Here is a 26,213-nt window from a genome sequence, read left to right on the forward strand (position 1 = left end):
GGAGGACTCCTCTGGGAGAGATCGGAGAAGAGGGGAGAGGGCTGGTCCAGGATTGGGGACCCAGGAGCAGAGGGAAGATGGTCACCAGAATTCCTAGTGGAAGGAATTCCTTTTGTGCCTCTCTTTTTTACTTTTTTAAAACTCGTATTCATGTTTGCTGACTCTGAGAGGAGCTCAAGTTCGTTGTGGAGAACTTGGAACATATAGAGGAGTATGAAGAAGATAAAAATGATCTGTAGGTGACCCCTCCTCCCCAGGATCTCAGGCCTTGCTAAGATGCATGCTGAGCCCATCAGCACGACTGAGGTTATTTATAAGCTCCCTTCTTCTCATCCACCCACTCCCCTCTCTGCTTGGGCTAGGGAGGCCTTGAGCCAGGACATTCCCTTGCAGCCCACACAGGCTGCTATATAAAGCCCTGCTCTTCTAGGGGCTGGATCAGGACGTCCCTTATCGCTCTGCAGCAGGGTTCTGATAACGCGCCCAGTTGGCAGGTGCTCTGAGCCGGGCCAGTGGACTCTGGTAGCTGCCACCGGGGCCTCCAGCCCCCATGTGGTCGTCTGTTCTGGTTGCCGCTGAGACCTGGCCAAGGACACCAACTGAAGCCTTCAGCATGGGAAGTCGTTTGCTCATTTTGTTAGAGGGCAGTTGCCAGACAGCTGAGTTGAATTCGACGGGCTTGGCACGAGTGATGGGTGTGTCCGGCACATGCAAGCGCCATGGTCAGTAGCCCCCTCCTGCAGCAGCTGTGCCTAACCCCACTCTCTCAGCCCCCGCCCTGATTTCCCTCTCCTTTCTCTTCATTAGTGCTTGGCTCAGAATTTTCTTCATCCATATGGCTTCTGCAGGCAAAGGCCTTCCATGGCTGGTGGCCTGCTGTGTCTCAGTCCCAGAATTCCGGGCTGGACTTCTCCCTAATCGACAGTGGACTATAGCAGATGTACTCTCTCCGCCTGGAAAGTAAGTTTTGCCAAAGGAGGTAGAACCATCTTATTGCTACAAGCTGGGGCAGAGGGGAGACAGGAAGCCCTCCTGAAAAAATGCATAGGCTTTTGTTAGAAGGCGGGGGAGGGACTGTAAAGTATTCCCCAAACTGAGAAGGCAGTTTGAGACTGAAAAATGAAGGAGGCCACACAATACAGTTTACACACAGTTTTGTTTGGGGTAACTTACTGATGGGGGGCGGGGATCAGGCAGGTGGTGATCCACTTGCAGAGTTATTCTCCACAAAGTCTGGACCTCAATCTACAAATTTTATAGAACAAGGGACTCTGCAGAAGGGCACTGTGGTGAGACCAAAGGGTTCTCATGCACCTAATAGACGTCTAACATTTAATCAGATCTTGCGGCACCACCTGTGTATCAGGAAGGGGAGACACTGTGTGATCTTTAACAAACTTACAGAGGGCCAAAGCAAGCTGCCCTCCATCTCAGCCTTGGAAGGCATTTCTAAGTTATGTATAGTAATCTCCTAGGGACCCTGGAACACATAGCCTGCCCGGGGGGGTTGGGGGGTGAGTGGGGGTGGAGTTGGGGAGGGATCAGTGAGTAGATGTGAACAAGATAAAGAGTTAAAGTTGGCTTTAACTACAGCTTTCCTATAGCTTTAAATCAGACACAACCAGCATGAAATCCTAGCTCCTTTGCTTAAAAGGAGGTGTGATGTTAAGCAACATATATATATATATATATATATATACCCTTTGAGGCTTATTTCTCATCTTTAAGTAGAGTATGATATCTCTAAGAACTCACGCAAAAATTAAATAAGATGACATGTATAAGACACTGGAAACATTTTAGTTGGCATTATGGTAGCGATTATAATTTTTGTTAATAATATTTTGATTTATGATCATTTGGATAAGAGAGAAGTGGTGACTTTTTTTCCCCCTTTTGGATTCAACAGGGGAACTCTTTTTTTTTTTTTTTAAAGATTGTATTTATTTATTTGACAGAGAGAGACAGTGAGAGCAGGAACACAAGCAGGGGGAGTGGGAGAGGGAGAAGCAGGCTTCCCGCTGAGCGGGGAGCCCGATGTGGGACTCGATCCCAGGACCCTGGGATCATGACCTGAGCCGAAGGCAGATGCTTAATGACTGAGCCACCCAGGCGCCCTCAACAGGGGAGCTCTTGACCTTGGTTATTAAGAGACTCATTTAGGCAAAAAGGTATGTGTTTCCATTGATATTTAAGTGAATTTTTCAAGTTCTGAGAGAACCTTTCAAAGCAACATCTGGGCCCCAAGGAGGTCCTGGTTCACATTTGTCTTGACCTATGAGAATCAGATCAACCTTATACAAAAGGGCAAGTCAGTGTACTCATGGCTTAGTCAAAATTTAGTAGCAAAACATCCCTGCCATAAGCTACAAGGGACTTCAAGATGGAATGATTATATATGAAATGAAAATAGGTAAAAACATTACTTATCTGAACTTAGGAGATACAACTAGAACAGCGTCCAGAGAAGAATGCATAGTGAGATTTTATGTGTCAACTTGCATAGACCACAGTGTGCCCAGATATTTGGTCAAACATTATTCTAAGTGTTTCTGTAGGGTGTTTCTGGGTGAGGTTAACACATGAATTGGCAGACTGAGCAAAGCAGATTGGTTCTTCCCGATATGGGTGGGCCCCATCCAATCTGTTGAAGGCTTGAATAGAATAAAAAGACTAAGCAAGAATTCTCTCTGCCTGCCTATCTTTGAGTGGGGACATCATCCTTTCCTGCCTTTGAACTTGGACTTGGATTGGAACTTACATCACCGTCCCTCCTGGGGCTCCAGCTTGCTGTCTGACGATCTTGGGGGACTTTTTAGCCTCCATAATTGCATGTGCCAATTCCTTAGAATAAATTTCTTTATATATCCTAGAGATTCTGTGTCTCTAGAGAACCCTGACTAATACATAGTCTTATAATGAATTAATAAAAAATTAAACAGGAATGAAAAATGAAATAAGCATCCAACTGAAGTAGTTAGAAAAAAGGCAATAACCTAAGGAAAGCAGAAGGAGAGAAATTAATAAATGTTAAAGCAGAAATCAATAAATTATACAACAAAAAGTTTTATAATTAATAAATTATAACAAGTAACTCACAAATAAACTTAAAGCTAATTCTTTTAAAAAACACGATTTATAGGGGTGCCTGGGTGGCTCAGTCGGTTAAGCATCTGCCTTCGGCTCAGGTCATGATCCGAGGGTCCTGGGATCGAGTCCCACATCTGGCTCTGTGCTCAATGGGGAGCCTGCTTCTCCCTCTGCCTGCTAGTCCCCCTGCTTGTGCTCTCTCTCTCTGTCAAATAAATAAATAAATAAAACAAAAAAACCCACGATTTATAAATTGTTGGCTAACCTTGTCAAGAGAAAAGAAGGAAAATGGCACAAAAAAGAAGGGCTAAGGGGAAAATAACCACAGGTGGATGGAATTAAAAGAAACCTTAGAGACTATTTTTCTCAACTCCATGTAAATACATTTAAAAAACTTGTGTTGTAAAAAAATGAACATTACTCAAAGAGATATCTAGCTTTTGTCCTTGGCTCCTGGGACATAATCTCTAGGACCTTGGAATGTCCTGCCTGATAAGAATGTCCTACTTTACCTGGGGGCCTCAGGCCCCACCAAACAGTTTAACAATGTGATTTAGGATGGGAGCTTTGGGCTGCATGCTCTTCACTCTAGCTCTGGCTCTGCTCTAAAGGTCAGCCACATGGACAGTCAGTAATGTCTGTGTGGTTGAGCTCCAGTAGAAACCCTGGACACTCAGGTGAGTTTCCCCAGCTGTCAGTCCTCTGTATGTTTGCATGTTGTTGCTAGGGAGAGTAGTGCTGGCCATGGGTCCACCAGAAGAGCTGGGAAACTCAGTGCTTGGAAGTTTCCTGGACTCTGCCTGGTGCATCTCTTCCCTTGGCTGGCGTTAATCCACATCCTTTCACCGTAACGAACTGTAACCGTGAGCACAACAGCTTCCAGTGAGTTCTGTGAGTCTTTCTATAAATTGTTAAACCTAAGCATGGTCTTGGGAACCCCCTAAGTTTGAAAAACCTGACATATTGGATACTTTCCTGAAAAAGTATAATTCTGCCAAACTGAATCAACAACCAATGTTAGTTTCTCCTTAGTTAACCTATAAATGAATAGAAATCCCAATAAAACCGATAGTTCACATGGAAAAAGAAGGTGAAAAGTGAATGGAAAGCTAGCCCTATAAGTTCTAATGCATATCGTAAAACTATAATAATTAAAATAGTGTAGGACATCTTGCAGTTGGAACAAAATAGGAACTCCAGAAATAGACCAAAACCTATTGGGAATTTAACTTATGAAAATGATGGCATTTCAAATCATTGGGAAAAAAAGATGAATTATTCAGTAAATAGTGTTGAGACAACTGAGTAGCCATCTGGAAAAAAATTAAGTTGGCTTCATACCTAACTTCTTATATCAGGATACATACCCGGAGAGATCAGTGATTTAAATTTTTTAAAATGCTAGAAGATACTGTGGGGAGATTAAGAAGTAATCTAATGACTATTTTGGAATGCGGGAGAACTTTCAAAGTATGCCATAAGACACAAAAGTCATAAAGAAAACAGACGATAACTTCTATTGCATTAAAGATTCTGTATGGAGGGACACCTGGATGGCTCAGTTGGTTAAGCATCCAACTCTTGATTTTGGCTCAGGGTCGTGAGATTGGGCTCTGCACTGGGCATGGATCCTGCTTCAGATTCTCACTCTTGGAGTGCCTGGGTGGCTCAGTTGGTCAAGCCTCTTCCTTTCTGCCGGATCATGATCCCGGAGTTCCTGCTCAGTGGGGAGTCTGCTTCTGCTCCTCCCCCTGCTTCCTTCTCTATCTCACTCACTCTCTCTCAAATACATAAAAAAAATCTTAAAAATAAAAAGTTCTCCCTCTCCCTCTGCCCCCCCCCCAAATTACGTATGGAAAACCAGCAAGAGCAAATACTACAGAGTAATGCCAAACCAGGAAAAATATGGTGACATTCCTAATACATAAAGACCTTTTTACTAATCAATAAGAAGAATGACTGGGTAATAAGAAAATAGCAAAAGATATGAACAGAAAGTTCACAGAAAAGGAAACATAAATGATTTATAAATGTATAAAAAGATGCTTCACATTACTCATATTAAGAGATACAAAATAAAACTATAGAGAAATAGCATTTACTGTTTTTCACTTACCAAATCAACAAAGATAAAACATTGTTTGTGCACTCTGCTGGTACAAGCATGGGAACAGAAAGTCTTATATGTTGCTTATGGCATATTGAATCTGTGCAAGCTTTATGGATTGCAAAAAGTGACAAACGCACATACCCGTTGACTAACATTCTACTTGTAGGAATTTATCCTAATCACTTTCGGACAAAATAAAGTATGTACAAAGTTATTCACTGCAGCATTGTTTGTAAGAGAAAATATGGAACCCGCCAAAATGTCCATCAAAAAAAGGATCGTCCAAATAATTATGGTGCACTGAGCCAATGAAATATTATGCAACCCTAAAGTAGACCAAGGAAACTCTTTATGTACTAATGGGGGGATGAGCTACAGATCCACTGAAAGTGAAAAAAATAAGGTGCAGAATAGTATGTGCAAAACAGTGTGCTATCATTTCTGTAAAACAGGAAAGAAAACAATATCCATTACAGCGAGAGCTAAGACGTTGTTTAACCTCACCCTCGTCCTATGCGGCAGGTACTATGATTACATCCTGCTGTGCAGATGGGGGTAACTGGGGCACAGAGAGGCTGCCCGACGTCATGGACCAGTTAGTACCGGGCAGTGCTGGGTCTCAAACGCAGGGAGTCTGGCTCCAGAGTTTGCACTCTTCCCACATGCCATGTTCTTTTGTATGGATACATGGGCATATTTGCTTATAATATCCATAAACTATCTCTGGTGGCTAAGGGAGAGGTGTGGGAGGGTGTATTTCACTGTATTCCCTTTCTGTACATGTGGCTATTGGACCATGTCAAGTATTACCTACTAATACGTTTAAAGCAAACGTTTCTGACTGGGAGCAGAGCTCAGGGGAAGGGATATATTGCCCAAGACCCAGGTTCCCCGAGGCAGATGTAAAGTCCTGTCCTGGGCACCAAGGACTGAGTGTCTCTGCCTGCCAAGCTGGGGAAACCACATGGCCTCAGGCCGGCTCTGATCTGCTCATGGGGCCCTCAGAACGGTGGTAGGTAGAGGTGAGGGCTGAACCAGCCCGCCGCCTCATGCGGAGCTCAGGTCCAAGACCACAGAGCTGGGCATCAGGTGGGCATCATGCTGGGCCCTCTGCTTGTGATCTGAGGCGAGACATGTCTTCCCACGGGCCTCCTCCTACAGATGTTCGCTTGCTTTCTCTTCCCCCTCCCGACCCAGGGCTATCAGCTCAGTCTGGCTGGGCTTGCTTGACAGCCTCAGGGCAGTGGGATGGGGCAAGGTCTATTTTTGCTGATGCAGATAATGTGTTTCTGCACAGGAAAGTATTCTTGGGGCTAGAGGTGGTGCTGCGCAGAGGAGGACCTTCAGGCTTTCAAGTGCTTGGACTTGGCCCAGCTCTGGGTGAGTGGCCCGCATAGCCGTGCTGGACATCACCACCAGGGGCTGGAGCCGCTCACCCAGAGAAGATCCCCTCTCTCTGCCTGTCCCCTTTTGTTTCGCCTGGGCACAGCCTGAGGCCGTGAGATGGGAGAGTGTCAAGGGGCAAGAGACCACCCCTCCCCGCGGCTGGCCTCCCCCTCAGGCTGTGATGAAGGAGCCGGAATACCCTCAACAAGCCGGCAGCAATGGCAACAGGCACACGACCATGAGGATCCGAAAAACTCCCCCGCCACTGTGATTGCAAACAACCACACGGTACGATCACACAACGAACAACAGCAATGAGTTGCTGGAGCAACCACACCATCTGTACAATCATGCAACGCCCACACACCACAGCGACCTGCAGCAATCACTGCGTCCGTGGCCAGTGAGCCAATATGTACCATGCTCTGACTTAAGAGCGGGAAGGGAGTTGTGCGAAGCCTCCTGCCACAGATCCGCGAAGGCCCAGGAGGCTGGAGAGCCCCTCGGGCCTCTGGGCGGGAATGGGTTGGCAGGAAGTTGGATCAGGTGAGTTGGGTTTATGGCCTTGCCCCTCTTCTCTAAGGGAGGTGTGGTCCCTTGAAAGACTTCCGAGCCCTTTGGCTCTAAGCCTAGAGGAGAGGGCATCTTTCTCACTACCCTTTCTGAGGCTTGTTTTCCTTCCCTGGGGACACCCTGTGATGCTCAGCGCTGAGCTCTGAGCATAAATGGTACTCTCTGGTTAGAGGGGATGGGACCAAGCAGCAGGCTTTCCTGTCATTCCAGTGTCCTATTTGCTCTGGTGCATCACAAGAAGGAGTGGGCTTCAGGCCTTCTGAAAACCACTCTCCAAAAGGGGGATGGGGTCAGCAAGTTGTTGACCAGACCCCCTGAGTACTATCAGCACAAGCCCATAGAAAGTCTCTGTTCTATGCAGCCCAGCACAGTGAAAGGCAAGCTCTGAGACCCCCAGGGACTAACTGTGTATGTGAGGAGACAGGTCTGTGCACAGAGAAACTATCCAAACTCTCAAGGCAGCTGATGCCCCGAGCCGGTGGCCCGAGAAAGCCACAGGAGAGCCTGGGGAGGGGCACGCTGATGCTTGGGGCTCTCAGGAAGGCTTCCTGGAGAAGGTGGAGCTTGATCCAGGTCTAAAGGAAGGATTCCACTCACCCAGTAGAGAGAGAGAGAGGGTGTTCCAGGAAGGGGAACAACATGAGTGAAAACCCAGAGGCCTTCCGAGGTCTGGTGGAGTCACTGAGTCGTGGGGGTTAGGAAGGCAGGAAGGAAGACATAGGATGGCGGAGGGGGTCGGAGGCTGGAGGAGAGCATCTTGGAATGCAGGGTCCTGTGGGCAGTGGACACCACTGAAGGTTTTTCGGAGAGATGGGCCACAACATATGTAGGGCAAGGTCGCAGGATGATTTTTTGGCTACCCTGTGTGGGACTGAGCAGTAGGATTCTGAGGGTGTTGTGGGGGGGGGGGAACAGGCCAAGTGAGAGGCTGGGACTTGGACTCAGTGTCCCCAGTGGGAGCCAAAGGTAGGGAGGGGGTGGGCAGGAATAGACGGGCTCTGACAACAGCTTGGATTCGGGGAGGGTGAATCAAGGATGGTGGCTCCAAGCGATGGTGTTTGGACTACTGGCTAGAGGGGTCCGTAGTTTCTAGGGAGAGATGCTGAGCTTGTGCAACACAGGAAGTAGGGCTGCGACCATGGGGGAGGCACAGGAGGCGGCTGGCTATGTGGCATGGAGCCCAGGAGAATGGGATGGTGTGGGGTGCACTGGGGTGGTGACAGTTGCAGGAGCAGAAGGGACCAGGGGTGAAAAAGGGCCAGAGGGAGAAAAGCAGAGGGGCAGGTAGGGAACCGGGATGCAGCTGCAGACGCAGGAGAGGTGGGAGTCTGAGGCCGAGGGGGAGGTGAGGGGGAGCCATGGCCAGAAGCATCAGTCTGGAGAGTGGGGCTCCAGCTGTGTGGAGGTCCCCTTTCTCCCTGGTGTCTTCCCCTCTGCCTTCCTTCTGCTTCAGGACAATCGTCAGCTCCCTAAGCGTCACAGTTGTCTACCTGTCTGTGCACCCCACTTCGCTGGGAGCCCCAAGAAGGCTGTACCTCTGTGTCCAGTGAAGGAAAGAACTTACCTGGCAGGTGGGACTGGCCCCGAAATCTCAGTGATGTGTGTGGTCCTGGGGATATCTGAGCGGCAGACTCTTGTCAGGAAGCAGACTGTCCCTCTTGGCTAGAATGTTCTTTCTCTCCTGAGCTGCTCAGACAGCAGCTTCCCTTTCGTGGGTACCTGCTAGGTACTGGGCATGGTGGGGCGAGTCCAGTGACAAACTGGGCACAATCACCTTATGGTTCTTCCAGTTTCTGCTTCCAACTAGGGGCCCAAGATGGAATCAAGGGGGAAGAGAAAAGGCAGGCGAGGCAGGTAGTCCATGGGGCAGAAGAGCCCTGAGGACCTAGAGGGCCGCGCAGGGGGAAGCGGGAGTGGCTGGTGGGTGGGGGGAAGATGGAATTTTCAGAAGAGAGGACGAAGTGGGTTTGGGTCAGTTTGAAGTTTGCAGTCAGTCCTGAGAGGAAGGGAGGGACTGGCAGGCTCCTGTGTGTGGGGTGGAGAGACCGAGCCCAGCAACCATCCATGATGGGGAGGGACAGGGAGAGGTCAGGCGAAAGGAAGTCCCGAAGCTTTGGCTGAGGAGATGGGGTTTGTGTAGTCAGTGACCGGGGAGTCACGAACATGGCAGGGAGGATGCTTTGGTCAACACGTGGCGAAGTCGGAGGAATCCCTTCTGTGAGACGGGCAGGTGGTCCACAGAAGGCCTGCTGAAAGCTCAGATGTTCACCTGGGTAGTGGCCAAGGAGATTAGGCCCCAGGACCCTGAGCCGGCAGGGGATGGCAAGGATGAGGGTGTAGGTGGGCAGCAGGGAGCTAGAGCAAGGGCCAGATGCCTGGGGGTGCTGGGCGGGAGCCGAGCGAGGAGGTGGCAGTGGGACGATGTGAAGAGCCGGCTCAAGATGGAGAGAACCCTGGGACAGAGATGGGGGTGGGGAGAGGGAGAGGGAGGGTGAGGGAGGCTGGGGGGGTGGAGAGAGGCGGAGGGGGGAAGCGCTTTCTAGACCCAAGGGGATGAGGTTTCACAGAACCAATGTTGTCTAGGTCATTTCCTACTGAGGCCATGCACAGGAGGAACGGGACTGTCTCCTCATATCACCCCTATGCTGGCCTTTAATTCTGTCCAGGTCGAGGGAAGAGAAAGCTCCCCTCCTCCACTCTGGGAGAGTTGTTAGTTTTGCTGACAAGTACTCTATGCTTCCTCTTTCCTTCAAGGAAAGGGGAACCAGTTCTCGAAGCTGTCAGAACAGTGGCCTCTGAGGTTTGCCAAAATGCTTGTCCGGGCATTTGAGAGGGGCTGACAGGTCCCTGTTGCCACATTCAGCGAGAATGTTTTCCTTTGTCTTATCCAGTTCTATGCCATTGGTTCTCAGCTGTGGTTGGACAACAGTATTCCCCCTGGAGCTGGGAAAAAATCTTATTGCCCTGGTAGCTCCCGAGATCAATGGGATACAAATCTTGGGGGAAGACATTGGTATGTTTGAAAGCTCCTTAGCAGATTTCTGGGTGCAGCCAGGCTTGGGGACCTCAGTCCAAGGGTGTGGTTCCTGTAAACGCCTCTTTGTTTATAGCTGGAAAACCTGGAATTAATGTTACACTGTCTGTTAACTAACTAGAATTTAAATTAAAAAATTGAAACAAACAAATAAAACAAAACTAAGAAAGAAAACAAAGTGACTGCCTTCATGGAACTTACATTCTAATGGAAGTGACAGACAATTGCTAAAATTATATGTCAAGTAGTAACAAGTGCTATGAAGAAATGTTGAGAATCCTCAAAGATACAAAGGAGTGACTAACAGCTATATATAAAACATAACTTATGAAACAACAAATAGGCAAAATTTTAAAAAGCAACTTATAAAAAAGAACCAATTGAAATGAAAAATATAGACATTGAAGTAAGTAAACTCAATAGTACTGGATGAACACTATGAAGTCATATTGGAAGAGAGATTAATTAATTAGAAGGCAGTACTGATGAAATCACCCATAATGCAGCACAAAGAGAGGATATGTATTTTTAAAAGTATAAAAAAGCAAATATATATATAGATATATATGTATGTAATATTAATTTCAGGAGTAGGATTTAGTGATTCATCACTTGTGTATAACACCCAGTGCTCATCACATCACGTGCCCCTCTTTAATGCTCATTTGACCCATCCCCCCACCCACCTCCTCTCCAGCAACCCTCAGTTTGTTCTCTATAGGTAAAGTCTGTTTTATGGTTTGCCTCGCTCTACCCCCCCCACCCATGTTCATCTGTTTCATTTCTTAAGTACCACATATGAGTGAAATCATATGGTATTTGTCTTTCTCTGACTGACTTATTTTGCTTAGCATGATACTTTTTTACGGCTGAGGAATATTCCAGTGTGTGTGTGTGTGTGTGTGTGTGTGTATCACATTTTTTTTTTAAAGATTTATTTATTTTAGAGAGAATGAGAGGGCGTGGGGAGAAGGGAGAGGGACAGAGGTAGAGAATCTCAAGCAGACTCCCTGCTGAGCATGAGGCTTGATCCCACAACCCTCAGATCATGACCTGAGCTGAAATCAAGAGTTCAACACCCAACCAACTGAGCCACCCCTATACCACATCTTCTTTATCTATTCATCGGTTGATGGACATTGGGGCTCTTCCATAATTTGGCTATTATTGATAATGCTGCTATAAACATGGGGATGCATGTTTCCCCTAAATCTATATTTTTGTATCCTCTGGGTAAACACCTAGTAGTACAATTGCTGGGTCATAGGGTAGTCCTATTTTTAACTTTTTGAGGAAACTCCATACTGTTTACCAGAGTGGCTGCACCAGCTTGCATTCCCACCAGCAGTGTAGGAGGGTTCCCCTTTCTCCGCATCCTCACCAACATCTGTTGTTTTTTGTGTTGTTAATTTTAGCCATTCTGACAGGTGTGAGGTGATATCTCACTATAGTTTTGATTTGTATTTCTCTGATGAGTGATGTTGAGCATCTTTTCATGTGTCTGTTAGCCATCTGGATGTCTTTTTAGAAAAGTGTCTATTCATGTCTTCTGCCCATTTCTTAACTGAATTGTTTGTTTTTTGGGGTGTTGAGTTTGATAAGTTCTTTATAGATTTTTGGATATTAATCTTTTATCAGATATGTCACTTGCAAATATCTTTTCCCATTTCAAAGGTTGCCTTTTGCTTTTTATTTTTATTTAAAAAAAGATTTTATTTATTTATTTATTTATTTATTTATTTATTTACTTACTTACTTACTTACTTACTTACTTACTTATTTTAGAGTCGGGGGAGCAAAGGGGGAGGGGGAAAGGGGGAAAGAATCTCAAGCTGACTCTGCATTGAGCACAGGGCCTGACTCAGGGCCCAATCCCATGACCCCAAGATCATGACCTGAGCCAAAATCAAGCCACCCAGGAACCCCTCAAAAGTTGCCTTTTAGTTTTGTGATTGTTTCCTTTGCTGGGGTAGAAGGTTTTTATCTTGATGAAGTCCCAGTAGTTCATATTTGCTTTTGTTTCCCTTCCTTCTGGAGACATATCTAGTAAGAAGTTGCTATGGCCAATGTCAAAGAGCTTGCTGCCCATGTTCTCCTCTAGGATTTTGATGATTTCCTGTCTCACATTTAGGTCTTTAATTCATTTTTAATTTATTTTTGTGTATGGTGTAAGAAAGTGGTCCAGGTTCATTCTTCTGCATGTTACTGCCCAGTTTTCCCAACACCATTTGTTGAGACTGTCTTTTTTCCATTGGGTAGTCTTTCCTGTTTTGTTGAAGACTAATTGACCGTATAGTGGTGGGTCCATTTCTGGGTTTTCTATTCTGTTCCATTGATCTATGTGTCTGTTTTTGTGCCAGTACCATACTGTCTTGATGACTACAGCTTTATAATATAGCTTAAAGTCTGGAATTGTGATGCCTCCAGCTTTGCTTTTCTTTTTCAAGATTGCTTTGGCTATGTGGGGTCTTTGTGGTTCCATATGAATTTTAGGATTCTTTGTCGTAGCTCTGTGAAAAATGTGGTTGATATTTTCATAGCGACATTTTAACAATATTTGTTCTTCCAATCCATGAGCATGGAATGTTTTTCCATTTCTTCAATTTATTTCATAAGTGTTCTATAGTTTTCAGAGTATAGATCTTTAACCTCTTTGGTTGTGTTTATTCCTAGGTATCTTATGGTTTTGGGTGCAATTGTAAACGGGATCAATTCCTTGATTGCTCTTTCTGCTGCTTCATTATTGGTGTATAGAAATGCAACAGGTTTCTCTATGTTGATTTTGCATCCTGTGACTTTACTGAATTCATGTATAAATTTTAGCAATCTTTTGGTGGAGTCTTTCAGGTTTTCTACATAGAGTATGATGTCATCTGCAAATAGTGAAAGTTTGACTTTTTCCTTGCCAATTTGTATGCCTTTTATTTCTTTGTCTGATTGCTGCAACTAGGACTTCCAGTACTATGTTAAATAACAATGGTGAGAGTGGACATTCCGGTCTTGTTCTTGACCACAGAGGAAAAGCTCTCAGTTTTTCCCCAATGAGGATGTTATTAGCTGTGGGTCTTTCGTATATGGCCTTTATGATGTTGAGCCATGTTCCCTCTATCCCTGCTTTGTTGGGTTTTATCAAGAATGGATGCTGTACTTTGTCAAATGCTTTTTCTGCATCTATTGAGAAGATTATACGGTTCTTATTCTTTCTTTTATTAATGTGGTGTATTCTGTTGATTGATTTGTGAATATTGAATCACCCTTGCAGCCCAGGAATAAATCCTACTTGATCGTGGTGTATGAGTCTTTTAATGTACTATTGGATTTAATTTGCTAGTATTTTATTGAGAATTTTTGCATCCATGTTCATCAGGGATATTGGCTTGTAATTCTCCTTTTTGTGGGGTATCAAGGTAATGCTGACCTCATAGAATGAGTTTAGGTAGTTATCCTTCCATTTCTATGTTTTGGAATAGTTTGAGAAGAATAGGTATTAACTCTTCTTTAAATGTTTGGTAGAATTTCCCTGGGAAGCCATCTGGCTCTGGACTTTTGTTTGTTGGGAGATTTTTGATTACTGATTCAATTTCTTTGCTGTTTATTGGTTTGCTCACATTTTCTATTTCTTCCTGTTTCAGTTTTGGTAGTTTATATGTTTCTAGCAATTTATCAATTACTTCCAATTATCCAATTTGTTGGTATACAGTTTTTCATAATATTATCTTTTTTTTAAAAGATTTTATTTATTTATTTGACACAGAGAGAGAAAGAGAGAGACAGAGAGAGAGGGAATACAAGCAGGGGGAGTGGGAGTGGAAGAGGGAGAAGAAGGCTTCCCGCCGAGCAGGGAGCCTGATGCGGGGCTCGATCCCAGGACCCTGGGATCATGACCTGAGCTGAAGGCAGACGCCTAACCAACTGAGCCACCCAGGCGCCCCTTTCATAATATTATCTTATAATTGTTTGTATTTCTGTGGTGTTGGTTCTCTCTCTCTCATTCATGATTTCATTTATTTGGGTCCCTTCTTTTTTCTTTTTGATAAGTCTGGTTAGGGGTTTATCAATTTTATTAATTCTTTCAAAGAACCAGCTCTTAGTTTCTTTGATCTGTTCTACTGTTTTGTTGTTGTTGTTGTTGTTTGTTTTTTTCTATATCATTGATTTCTGCTGTAATTTTTATTATTTCCCTTCTTCTGCTGGCTTTAGGCTTCATTTGCTGTTCTTTTTCTAGCTCCTTTAGGTGTAAGGTTAGGTTGTGTATTTGAGACTTTTCTTGCTTCTTGAGGTAGGTCTGTATTGGTATATACTTCCCTCTTAATGACTGCTTTTGCTGCATCCCAAAGGTTTTGGATCAGACTGTTTTCATTTTTATTTGTTTCCATGATTTTTTTCTTTCTTCTTTAATTTCCTGGTTAACCCATTCATTCTTTAGTAGGATACTCTTTAACTTCCATGTATTTGTGGTCTTTCCAAATTTTTTGTTGTGGTTGACTTCAAGTTTCAGAGTGTAATAGTCAGAAAATATGTATGGTATGATCTCAATCTTTTTGTACTTGTTGAGGCCTGATTTGTGACCCAGTATTTGATCTATTCTGTTGAATGTTCCATGCGCACTCAAAAAGAACGTGTATTCTGCTGCTCTAGGATGAAATGCTCTGAATATATATTAAGTCCCTCTAGTCCAGTGTGTCATTCAAAGCCCTTGTTTCCTTGTTGATTTTCTGCTTAGATGATCTGTCCATTGCTGTAAGTGGGGTGTGAAAGTGCCCTATTATTATTATATTATTATCAATGAATTTCTTTATATTTGGGTGTTCCCAAGTTGGGGGCATAATATTTGTCATTGTTAGATCTTGTTGGATGGGCCCCTTTATTATGATATAGTGCTCTTCTTCATCTCTTGTTGCAGTCTTTGGTTTAAAATCTAGTTTGTCTGATATAAGGATGGCTACTCTGGCTTTCTTTTGATGGCCATTAGCATGATAAATGGCTCTCCATCCCCTCACTTTCAATCTGCATGTGATTTAGGTCTAAAATGAGTCTCTTGGGGTGCCTGGGTGGCTCAGTTGGTCCACTCAAGTCATGATCCCAGGGTCCTGGGATCAAGCCCCACATTGGGCTCCCTGCTCAGTGAGGAGCCTGCTTTTCCCTCTCCCTCTGCCTGCCACTTCCCTGCTTGTGCTCTCTGTCAAATAAATAAATAAAATCTTAAAAAAAAATGAGTCTCTTGTAGGCAGTATATAGATGGGTTTTGCTTTTTATCCATTCTCATACCCTATGTCTTTTTATTGGAGCATTTAGTCCATTTATATTCTGAGTGATTATTGATAGATATAAATTTAGTTCCATTGTATTACCTGTTAAGTTGCTGTTTCTGGAGATTTTCTCTATTCCTTTCTAGTCTTTGTTGCCTTTGGTCTTTCTTTCCCACTCAAAGAGTCCCCTTTGATATTTCTTGCAGGGCTGGTTTAGTGCTCACAAACTCCTTTAGTTTTTGTTTGTCTGGGAAACCCTGTCCCTCTCTTTCTATTCTGAATGATAGCCTTGCTGAATGAAATATTCTTGACTGCATATTTTCTCATTCAGTATGTTGAAGATATCATGCCATTTTCTTCTGGCCTGCCGAGTTTCCTTGGAAAGCTCTGCTGCTAATCTTATCTGTCTTCCCTTGTAGGTTAGGGATTTCTTTCTTTCTTTTTTTTTTTAAATTATTTATTTATTTATTTAGAGAGAGCATGAGAGGTGGCAGGGCAAAGGGAGGGCGAGAGAGAATGATTCTGATGGGAGCTCTCTGTGCCTTATGGATTTGGATGTCTGTTTCCTTCCATATATTAGGAAAGTTTTCAGCTATACTTTCCTCAAATAAATCTGCCTCTTCCCCCCTTCTCTTCTTGTTTTCTTTATTATTATATCTTCAGCACTCAAAAGAGTACCTGGGAAATTGTAGTTGCTTAGAATATTTGCTGAATAAGTAATGAAATCTTATTTTAAAAATCAATATTTTATTGTCCTACTATTTCACTTCATCTGAGTTGAATTCACTTCCTGCCATTACAATTTTTTACTTGCAAGTTTTGGCTGCCTTTCTTAGTCTTTCACTTGGGGGAGTCATTATTAGTAATTTTGATCTCTCTCATGCTCATGCCCCCAAACTTGTGGTTTTACCGTTGCTTCCTCTTAGCTTCCATAGCCCCCAGTTTAGAACCAGATTTTCTTTTCTTTTCTTTTTCTTTTTTCTTTTTTATTTATTTGACAGAGAGAGACACAGCGAGAGAGGGAACACAAGCAGGGGGAGTGGGAGAGCGAGAAGCAGGCTTCCTGCTGAGCAGGGAGTCCGATGCAGGGGCTGGATCCCAGGACCCTGGGATCATGACCTGAGCCGAAGGCAGATGCTTAACGACTGAGCCACACAGGCACCCCAGAAACAGATTTTCTATTGTCCGCTCAGGTATCTATGCTGCCATAATTTGGGAATGCTGCTGATCTTGTCATTGGGCCAGGGAACCAGTGCCTCTTCATGGAGGGCTAAGAAGTTTGGTGTAAGCCTCAGCTCTGGAAGCAGTTATGTATTTTAAGCCCCTTGTTCTTGGGTGTGGAGCCCCACACAGTCCCTGGTTTGGGGACACCTTCTCATGTAGAAAAGCTCCTCATCACCTCTGCCTGCTTCTTGCCCTGGAGACTCACAATCCCACAGCATCATCCAGCTTAAAATGTTGTGTCTCTGTCGTTCTGATCTTCAGAGATGTTCATCTTTTTTAAGCAAGGCTTTGAGTTTAAATTTTTTTAATTTTTGTATTTTATATGTTATTGTTAAGTGTTTGGAGCACAGGGGGCCTCAAAGTATGAACTTATAGTACCATTGTGCCTGCAAGTCTTATAATTACTGCTCTCCTTGACCAGGCCTGCAGGCTTTTACTCTTCAAAGTAAGGATGCTGCGGTTGGGGGGTGCATTAAAGCTCATCTTGCTCCACCTCATTTCACAGAGGAAGCAACGAAGGCCCAGTGACTTGCTTTTGGCCACTCACTTTGTTAGTAGCAGAGCCAAGAAGGTAAACCTGATTCTCCACCCTGGGTCTTTGAACATCCTCCTCTGAATATGATTTCTCTCATACAGAATAGCTTTCCTGCATTGCTGTTTTGTCTGAGCTTTTTTTTTTTAAAGATTTTATTTATTTATTTGAGAGAGAAAGAGCACAAGCAAGCACAAGCAGGGGGAGGGGCAGAGGGACAGGGAGAAGCAGACTCCCCGCTGAGCAAGGGAGCCCGATGTGGGGCTTGATCCCAGGACTCCGGGATCATGACCTGAGCCGAAGGCAGTTGCTTAACCAACTGAGCCACCCAGGAGCTTTGCTTAGAGTTTAAGGGCCCTTTACAGTCCTCCACGGTCTCTCCCTTTTCCCAAGGCATGACATTTAAGAGGGAGGGAAAGAGGATCAGCTCTAATAGTTAACTGAGTACCTGCCTTGTAATGGCTCTGCCTGTCGGGTCTACTTAGTTAACGGTTGGGGGAAAGCTCACATTTTTATATACGCTGCTGCCCTCTAGTGGCTATAATGGGCATCACATGTATAGTCTGGAACAGCAAATAAAATTGCCCCAGGACCAGTCTGTCTTGAACACATTAATATTCTCATAGTCATAACTTCCCTGCTCTGCGTGGAAACACAAATATAAGTCATATTTATTTGATTTTTCAATGCCAAATATATATATATACATATATATATATATATATACACATATATGTATATATAAAATCAGAAGTTGTAATCGACCTCCACAGCACATAACATTCTTCAACTGATGCTGACCATCTAGGCAGCACGGTCCAAGAGAAATATAATGTGAGCCACACAGCAATTTAATATTTTCTAGTAGCCTCTGGGTGCCTGGGTAGCTCAGCCAGTTAAGCCTCTGACTCTTGATTTTGGCTCAGGTCATGATCTTGGGGTCCTGAGATCCAGCCCTGCCTCGGCTCACTGGGGAGTCGGCTTCTCTCCCTCTCCCTCTGCCTCCCCCTGCTTGTGTACTCTCTCTCTAAAATAAATAAATAAATCTTTAAAATTTTCTACTAGTCCCATCTTTAATAAAGTAAAAAACATGTTAAATTCATTTTAATGATATATCAGTATAGCCAAAATATTATCATTTCAATAAGTAATCAATATAAAAATTACTAAAACATATTATACATTTTTTTGTACTATGTTTTTGAAATGTGGTGTGAATTTTACGATTACATCACATCTCAGTTCAGACCAGCCACATTGCAGGTGCTCAACAGCCACATGTGACTATCAGGCACTGAACTGGACAGCGAAGGTCTAGGGAGTGGTTTCTAAACTCTGTCTGTCCCTGTTGTTGCAATGATGTTTGTGGGTTCCCAAGGAACATTTTCACCAATCTGCTGTAAAACGAGAAAAATATGAACCATAACCTTGTTTTTTTAATATATAAAGTGAATGCAAGATTGTTGCCTATCTTGTCTGAAGGAACGCTTGGAGGTCATTCTACTGACTTTGTCAGTGTTCATATATTCATTCTTCTATGAAATGATGGTCATAGCAGATGACAGATTATTGATCAAGTGTTCTTAATTTGCAAATAAAACATTTGCAATCCTCTCCGGGGCCCCACACTTTTTGTGCACATTTTACTAATGGTGTGTGATGCATGAAATCCCGGGAGCCAGCCTGCGAGGTGGCTTTTTCCTCTGGCTTGGACAATGGATGGTCACAAATGGACACACGTCTGTGTGGGGAGGCTACTGGGTAGTGCTTGGCATGGCATCTCTACACCTTTCTGTCTGCCTCACAAAAGCATAAGGAAATACAAGTGAGTGAGCATGATATGAACACAGGAGTAACCTTGAATTTACTCTGAAAACCACAACCCAAAGAGTAAATCATTAGCAAAAGCCAGTTCTCAGCAATAATTAGTAACAAATGACTCTCAACCGAGCCTAGAGACTTTGTTGCCACATACCTGGAAGATAGCATTGCAATGTGGCTGGTTTTTAATGCAGAGCCAGGGAAGCTGATGAAGTCCGAAAGAGAAGGCACTGTTCTAATGGGCAAAAATGTCTTTAAACATTTTGTTTAAATGTTTTAAATGTCTTTAAACATCTTTAAAGACAAAATGTCTTTAATGTCCTCCCAAGCTCTTTATCAGGCAGTATCTAAAGCAGGCTGGGTAGGTTTGTGTCACTGTGTATGGCTAGGGAACGGAGGAAACTAGGGCGTTCTCCTCTGTATGCAATGGGGTGTCTACTTATAGTAGCTCCAGACTGGGGTCTGCTCTCTTTAGCCCCTCTTCTCGGATTGATGTTCCCCCTTTGGCTCACCTGTCTGCCCTGCATATCCTGACGGGTCACAGCCCTATCCCAGTCTTTGAGGCTGATCTTCAAGGTGTCCTTAAAATATGCCTTCTGACCACCCTGCTTATAAATGCAAGCCTTTAGCTCTCTAACTTAGCAGTCACTAGGGTGCTCATTAGCAGTTCTGTTTCTTTTTCATATATAACCTTTATGCTCAGGTTGTAAAATGGGAAAAAATGTGAGCAAATTGAAATTTTATAAATCAAGTAATTTTGATTGCTCTGGGAGCTCACTATTTAAGAAATCCTATGGCAATGTCTGTTGTAAATTGAGCCATCAGCCTTTTATCTGTTCTAAAAATTCAAGTTTTAATATATCATCTTGCCTGAGGGGGGTGATTGCGCTTGTATTATTAAAAAGATGCACAGAAAAGATCGAGCCTTTGGTGCTCCCCATCTGTATTTAAATAGTGGTATGTAATCACAATTACCCAGCTCACAAGCAAGCAATTACACTCAGTATTAATGAAAGGACCCTAGTCAAAACTGTGCCCAAGGGAAGCTTCTGCCTACAAGTCAGGGTTAATGGCCCAGCCATTGTTTTAATGGATTTTCAATGAGGTGTGAAGATGACAGGCCAATAAGGGTGAAGCTTTATGACGCGGCTAAACAAGCACAATTAGCGACTTGCCATTAGTATCCTGACCTTTCTGTTTCTATTTCTTTGCAACCGGAGTGTTTATTTATTAATTTTTGTTTAACACAATTCATAGAGCCTTGGTTAACTCAGAGGGAAGGTGACCCATCTTGGCTGCTTTTGTGGGAAGGGCATTAATAAAGCCGCCTCCCTAAGCAAGTTTCAGCGGCGAGCCCGTGGTCACGGACTCTGCTGAACCACCCGGTTCTGCTCGCCGCCTCTCTTCCAGGCTCTCTGGCCCTCGAGACGCCCAGCGCCTTGCCCAGACAAGACAGTCTTGTCTTCTGGAGTCCGATCCCCCACCCCCACCTGGGAGGTGTGGACCTAGTGATTACAAACTCAGCCTCAATGAGATCACCTGGGTTTGTCTCCCCGCCTCCAATTTACGTAATTTACATAAGATCAGTGCTCAGCGCCCGTGAGCCCCCCCCCCCCCCCCCCCCCCCGCCCCTGAGGTCTGATTTCTCTCATTTTGAATCCACATTTCTGATTCTGGGCTAGAATTCTGAGCTAGAGCCTGGGCTAGGCCTACCTTGACTTTAACCTAGCACTTCTGGGGACTCAAATTTTGCTCCTGACCTGTTTTTCTGGCTGAGTTCCCTCTCTCACAAAGGCCACATAAACTCTTTTTTTCCTTGTTTTGAAAATTTGTCTGTTAAACTGGGGCTCGGCAAACTATGGCCTATGAGCCATGTCTGGCCTACTGCCTGTTTTTGTAAGTTTTTTTTTTTTAAGATTTTATTTATTTGACAGAGAGAGAGTGAGAGCACACAAGCAGGGAGAGGGGCAGAGGGAGACCAAGAAGCTGACTCCCCGCTGAGCAGAGAGCCCAGGACTCTGAGATCACGACCTGAGCCGAAGGCGAACACTTAATCGACTGAGCCACCCCGACGCCCTTTTTGTAAGTAAAGTTTTATTGGAACACAACCATGCTCATTTATTTATATATTGTTTATGGCTGCTTTCTTGCTACAATAGCAGTTGAGTAGTTGTGACAGAGGAATTACAACCCTCTAGTCTAAAACATTCACTATCAGGCCCTTGACTGAGAAAGTTTACTGTTCCTTGTTTGCTCAGCTTGAATTAAGTCCTCTAAAAAAGATATGTTGAAATCCCCAGTACCTCAGAATGGGGTCATATTTGGAAATAGGGTCTTCCCAGAGGTAACCAACTTAAAATGAAGTCATTAGGGTGAGCCTTATTTCAATATGACAGTTGTCTTTATAAAAAGGGAAGTTTGGACACAGTATTTTCTTATTTCCTACATTCTTGATGCTCAGACATCTGGACCTTCAGTGACTGGGGTGAGAATGCCCTCCCAGGATTAGCAATTCCTAGAGATAGCAAAAGACTTGCACAGAGCCATGCCTTTTGTATGCAAACTAACCCTTCCAGAGCCCATACTCCAAACTGCCTCCTCCATCTGGCTCTTACACCCAGGGGCTAAGTACTAGACAACTAGGGACCATCCCCACAGCCCAGAGCTTCCTGAGATTATCCTAACATATCTAATCCTAAACCTACTCAGCTTGCTTACCTTGCCTTCCTCATTCCTTCCCATGAAAGCCACAGTGAGGACTCTAGGCCACGTTTTCTCCTCACTCTTTCTGCCTCCTGACTAACCCCGTGTGGCCTTGCATGGTATGCATGCCCCTTCCCCCTGGGAACTAGAAGTAACAAACATTTTCAATGGCAATCATCCCCCGATCTGTTGGTCTCACCATACTTGAATAAAAACCAACATCCCAGGTGCATTTTAGAACATAGAGACAGACACATATGGAGGGAAAATAACATGAAGACATAGGGACGTGCCGTGTGGACACGGAAGATTGGGGTTTTGTATCTATAAGCCAAAGAACACCCGAGGCCACCAGACGCTGCCAGAAGGGCATGGAACTGTTCCTTCCCTAGCACCTTCAGGAGGAGCAGGACTCTGTCAACACCTTGATTTTAGTCTTCCAGACTCCGGAATGTGAGACAATAAATCCCCATTGTTTTAAGTCGCTCAGTTTGTGGTACTTTGTTAGGGTAGCCTAGGCAACTTATATACCACCTAACACATTATTTTGTTTTGTTTTCTTTATTCCTCATTGTTCTTTTACATAAAACACCTGTGTGGTCTCTTATATCGTCATTTGAAGATGACCCTAACACACATTACCGCATCTATGTATCGCCAGGTAGTCGGGCGAGCGGGCAGCTCGTCTAACCCAGGACCGAGGCTCAGCGACTTTAGGGGACTTCACGAGCTCACCCTGCAGGCAGCAGGTGGGCGGCGCACTGGTGTTTACTGAGGGCTCCTTATGTGCTGTCCTCACAGGATTTCAGGACCCACCCCCACAGTTAACCTGAGGACTAGGAGCTGAGCAATTCAGGTAATCATCAGATAGCTATGAACGTAAAAAGGACACCTTCTGACCTCACTTTCCCTTGTCTTTAGGGGGGCTTCTCCTTTTTTTTAAGGTTTTTAATTTATTTATTAGAGAGAAAGAGCCCTACTGAGCAGGGAGCCTGATGCGGGGCTCAATCCCAGGACCTGGAGATCATGCCTTAAGCCGAAGGTAGATGCTCAACCGACTGAGCCACCCAGGCGCCCCCTTTCCATGGCTTCTGAAGGCAGAACTGCATGAGGAGGCCGGACCACCTACAACTCGGTACTGCCGTGGTCAGAACCAGCCGGCACCGCCTGGACCAGTCAGGGAAGTTCTTCCTTCAAAGGACAGTGCTGAACTTAGCAGTGTGTGGTAAAACAAGCTAAGAGAGCTCTAAAGGCCACTTCTGCTGGCCCTGTGGGGTGTGGTGAGGGTCCGAGGAGGGGAGAACGGGAGAGGTCTGGGGCTATTCCCGTGTGTAACACTGTGGTGAAAGCTGGAGCTGCTTCTGGTCAAGGCTTGGTCTGGATGTTGTGGATTCCCTGACCTCTGACGCCAGGAGCCCATCCATCTCCTGGGGTTCTTTCTTTCTTTCTTTCTTTTTTTTTAAATTACATTAAAAAGTATTTTTCTAGTGAGATATCACAATTTCATTATCCAGTGCTGCACATTGGGCTTTGACTCATATTGTTTCCTCTGAGTTAATCTGCAAAGGGTGGCAGTTCCCTGGGGAAACTTCGCAAAACATGGAACGTGTCGCAAATTTGTGTGTCATCCTTGAGCAGGGGCCATGCTAATCTTCTCTGTATTGTTCCAGTTTCAGGATATGTGCTGCCGAAGTGAGCACTAATTTCATTTTATTTCATCATGATAAGTCTCTTTAATCCCCATCCCCTAATTTCCCCCATCTCCCCCCACCCACCTCCCCTCCGGTAACCATCAGTTTGTTCTCTATAGTTAAGAGTCTGTTTCTTGGTTTGTCTCTCTTTCTTTTTTTCCCTTTGCTTGTTTATTTTGTTTCTTAAATTCCACATGAGTGAAATCATATGGTATTTGTCTTTCTCTGACTTATCTTGCTCAGCATTATACCCTCTACCTCCATCCATGTTGCAAATGGCAAGATTCATCCTTTTTTATGGCTGAATAATATTCCTGTGTGTGTGTGTGTGTGTGTGTGTGTGTGTGTGTGTGTGTGTGTATGTATGTATCATGTCTTTATCCGTTCATCTATGGTTGGACCCTTGGGCTGCTTTCATAGTTTGCCTATTGTAAATAATGCTGCAATAAACACAGGGGTGCATGTATCCTTTTGAATTAGTGTTTTTGCATTTTTCAGGTAAAAACCCAGTAATGCAATTCCTGGATCATAGGGTAGCTCTATTTTTAATTTTGGGGGGAACCTCCATACTGTTTTCCATAGTGACTATATCAGTTTGCATCCCCACCAACAGTGCATGAAGATTCTTTTTTCTCCCAATCCTCCCCAACACTTGTTGTTTCTTGTGTTTTTGATTTTAGCCATTCTGACAGGTGTGAGGTGATATCACATTGTAGTTTTGATTTGGATTTTCCTGATGATTAGTGATGCTGAGCATCTTTTCATGTGTCTGTTGGCCATCTTTATGTCTTGTTTGGAGAAATGACTATTCATGTCTTCTGCCCATTTTTAAATTGGATTGTTTGTTTTTTGGGTGTTGAGTTTTATCAGTTTTTTTGTATGCTTTGGATACTAACCCTTTACCAGATATGTCATTTGTAAATGTCTTCTCCCATTCAGTAGGTTGCCTTTTAGTTTTGTTGATTGTTTCCTTTGCTGTGCGGAAGATTTTTATCCTGATGTAGTCCCAATGGTTTGTTTTTGCTTTTATTTCCCTTGACTCAGGAGACATCTAGAAAAATGTTGCTATAGCTGATGTCAGAGAGATTACTGCCTTTGCTCTCTTCAATGCTCTTTGTGGTTTCAGGTCTCACATTTAGGTATTTAATTCATTTTTAGTTTATTTTTGTGTAGGACGTAAGAAAGTGGTCCAGTTTCATTCCTTTGCATGTAGCTGTCCAGTTTTCCCAACACCATTTGTTGAAGAGACTGTCTTTTTCCCATTGTATATTCATTCCTTGTTTGTCAAAGATTAGTTGACCATATAATTGTGGGTTTATTTCTGGATTTTCTATTCTATTGATCTATGTATCTATATTTATGCCAGTACCATACTGTTTTCATTACTATTCCTTTGTAATATAACTTGAAATCTGGAATTGTGATACCTTCAGTTTTGTTTTTCTTTTTCAAGATTGCTTTGGCTATTTGAGGTCTTTTGTGGTTCCATACAAATTTTAGGATTGTTCCAGTTCTGTGAAAAATGCTGTTGGTATTGCATTAATGTGTAGATTGCTCTGTGTAGTATAGACATTTTAACAATATTTGTTCTTCCAGTCCATGAGCATGGAATATCTTTCCACTTCTTTGTGTCATCTTCAATGTCTTTCATCAGTGTTTTATAGTTTTCAGAGTACATGTCTTTTACCTCTTTGGTTAATTTATTCCTAGACACTTTATTGGTTTTGGTGCAATGATAAGTGGGATTGTTTTCTTAATTTCACTTTCTGCTGCTTCATTATTAGTGTATAGGAATGCAACAGATTTCTGTACATTGATTTTGTATCCTGTGACTTTACTGAATTCATTTATTCTAGTAATTTTTTGGTGGAGTCTTTAGGGTTTTATATGTGTAGTATCATGTCATCTGCAAATAATGAGAATTTTACTTTCTGACCAGTTTGGATGCCTTTTGTTTTTATTTTTTAAAAGATTGTATTTATTTGCCAGAGAAAGAGAGAGAGGGCACTCACACAAGCAGGGGGAGTGGCAGAGGGAGAAGCAGGCTCCCCGCTGAGCAAGGAGCCTGATGTGGGACTCAATCCTGGGATCATGACCTGAGCTGGGATCATGACCTGAGCTGAAGGCAGATCTAAACCAACTACCAGGCAACCCTGGATGCCTTTTATTTTTTTATGTTGTCTGATTGCTGTGGCTAGGACTTCCAGTCCTATGTTGAATAAAAATGGTGAGAGTGGACGTCCTTGTCTTGTTCCTGACCTTAGGGGAAAAGTTCTGTTTTTCCCCACTGAGTATGATGTTGGCTGTGGGTTTTTCATATTTGGCCTTTATTACATTGAGGCATGTTCCCTCTAGACCTACTTTGCAGAGGGGTTTTTTTTTTTTATCATGAATGGATGTCATACTTTGTCAAATGCTTTTTCTGCATCTATTGATATGCTTGTATGTTTTTTTAATAAAATCATTTCTCTTATTGATGTGACATATCATGTTGATTGTTTCGTGAATATTAAAACACCCTTTCATCCCAGGAATAAATCCCACTTGATTGTGGTGCATGATTTTTAAAAATATATCGTTGGATTCGGTTTGCTAATACTTTTGTTGAGGATTTTTGCATCTATATTCATTTGAGATATTGGGCCTGTAGTTCTCTCTCTCTCTCTCTCTTTTTTTTTTGTGGTGTCTTTATCTGTTTTTGGTATCAGGGTGGTACTCGCCTCAGAATGAATTTGGAAGTTTTCCTTTTGTATTTTTTGGAGTAGTTTCAGAAGAATGGGTATTAACTCTTCTTTAAATG

General features: G+C 43.7%; 1 long non-coding RNA gene and 1 other non-coding gene across 2 annotated transcripts in view; one reads left to right on the forward strand and one right to left on the reverse strand.

Annotated features, from left to right (window-relative positions):
• The first annotated feature begins 591 nt into the window (after positions 1-591).
• Positions 592-26,213, forward strand: part of LOC113932988 — an 88,563-nt gene continuing 62,941 nt past the window's right edge. The window contains exons 1-2 of the long non-coding RNA XR_003523194.2: positions 592-722; positions 808-960. This is a non-coding gene — a long non-coding RNA (uncharacterized LOC113932988). The remainder of the gene's footprint in view (positions 723-807; positions 961-26,213) is intronic.
• LOC113933821 lies at positions 23,316-23,422 on the reverse strand. The gene has a single exon (XR_003523516.1). It is a non-coding gene; the product is annotated as a U6 spliceosomal RNA (small nuclear RNA).

Source organism: Zalophus californianus, chromosome 10 (genome assembly GCF_009762305.2).
Source record: "Zalophus californianus isolate mZalCal1 chromosome 10, mZalCal1.pri.v2, whole genome shotgun sequence".
Classification (NCBI taxonomy): domain Eukaryota; kingdom Metazoa; phylum Chordata; class Mammalia; order Carnivora; family Otariidae; genus Zalophus; species Zalophus californianus.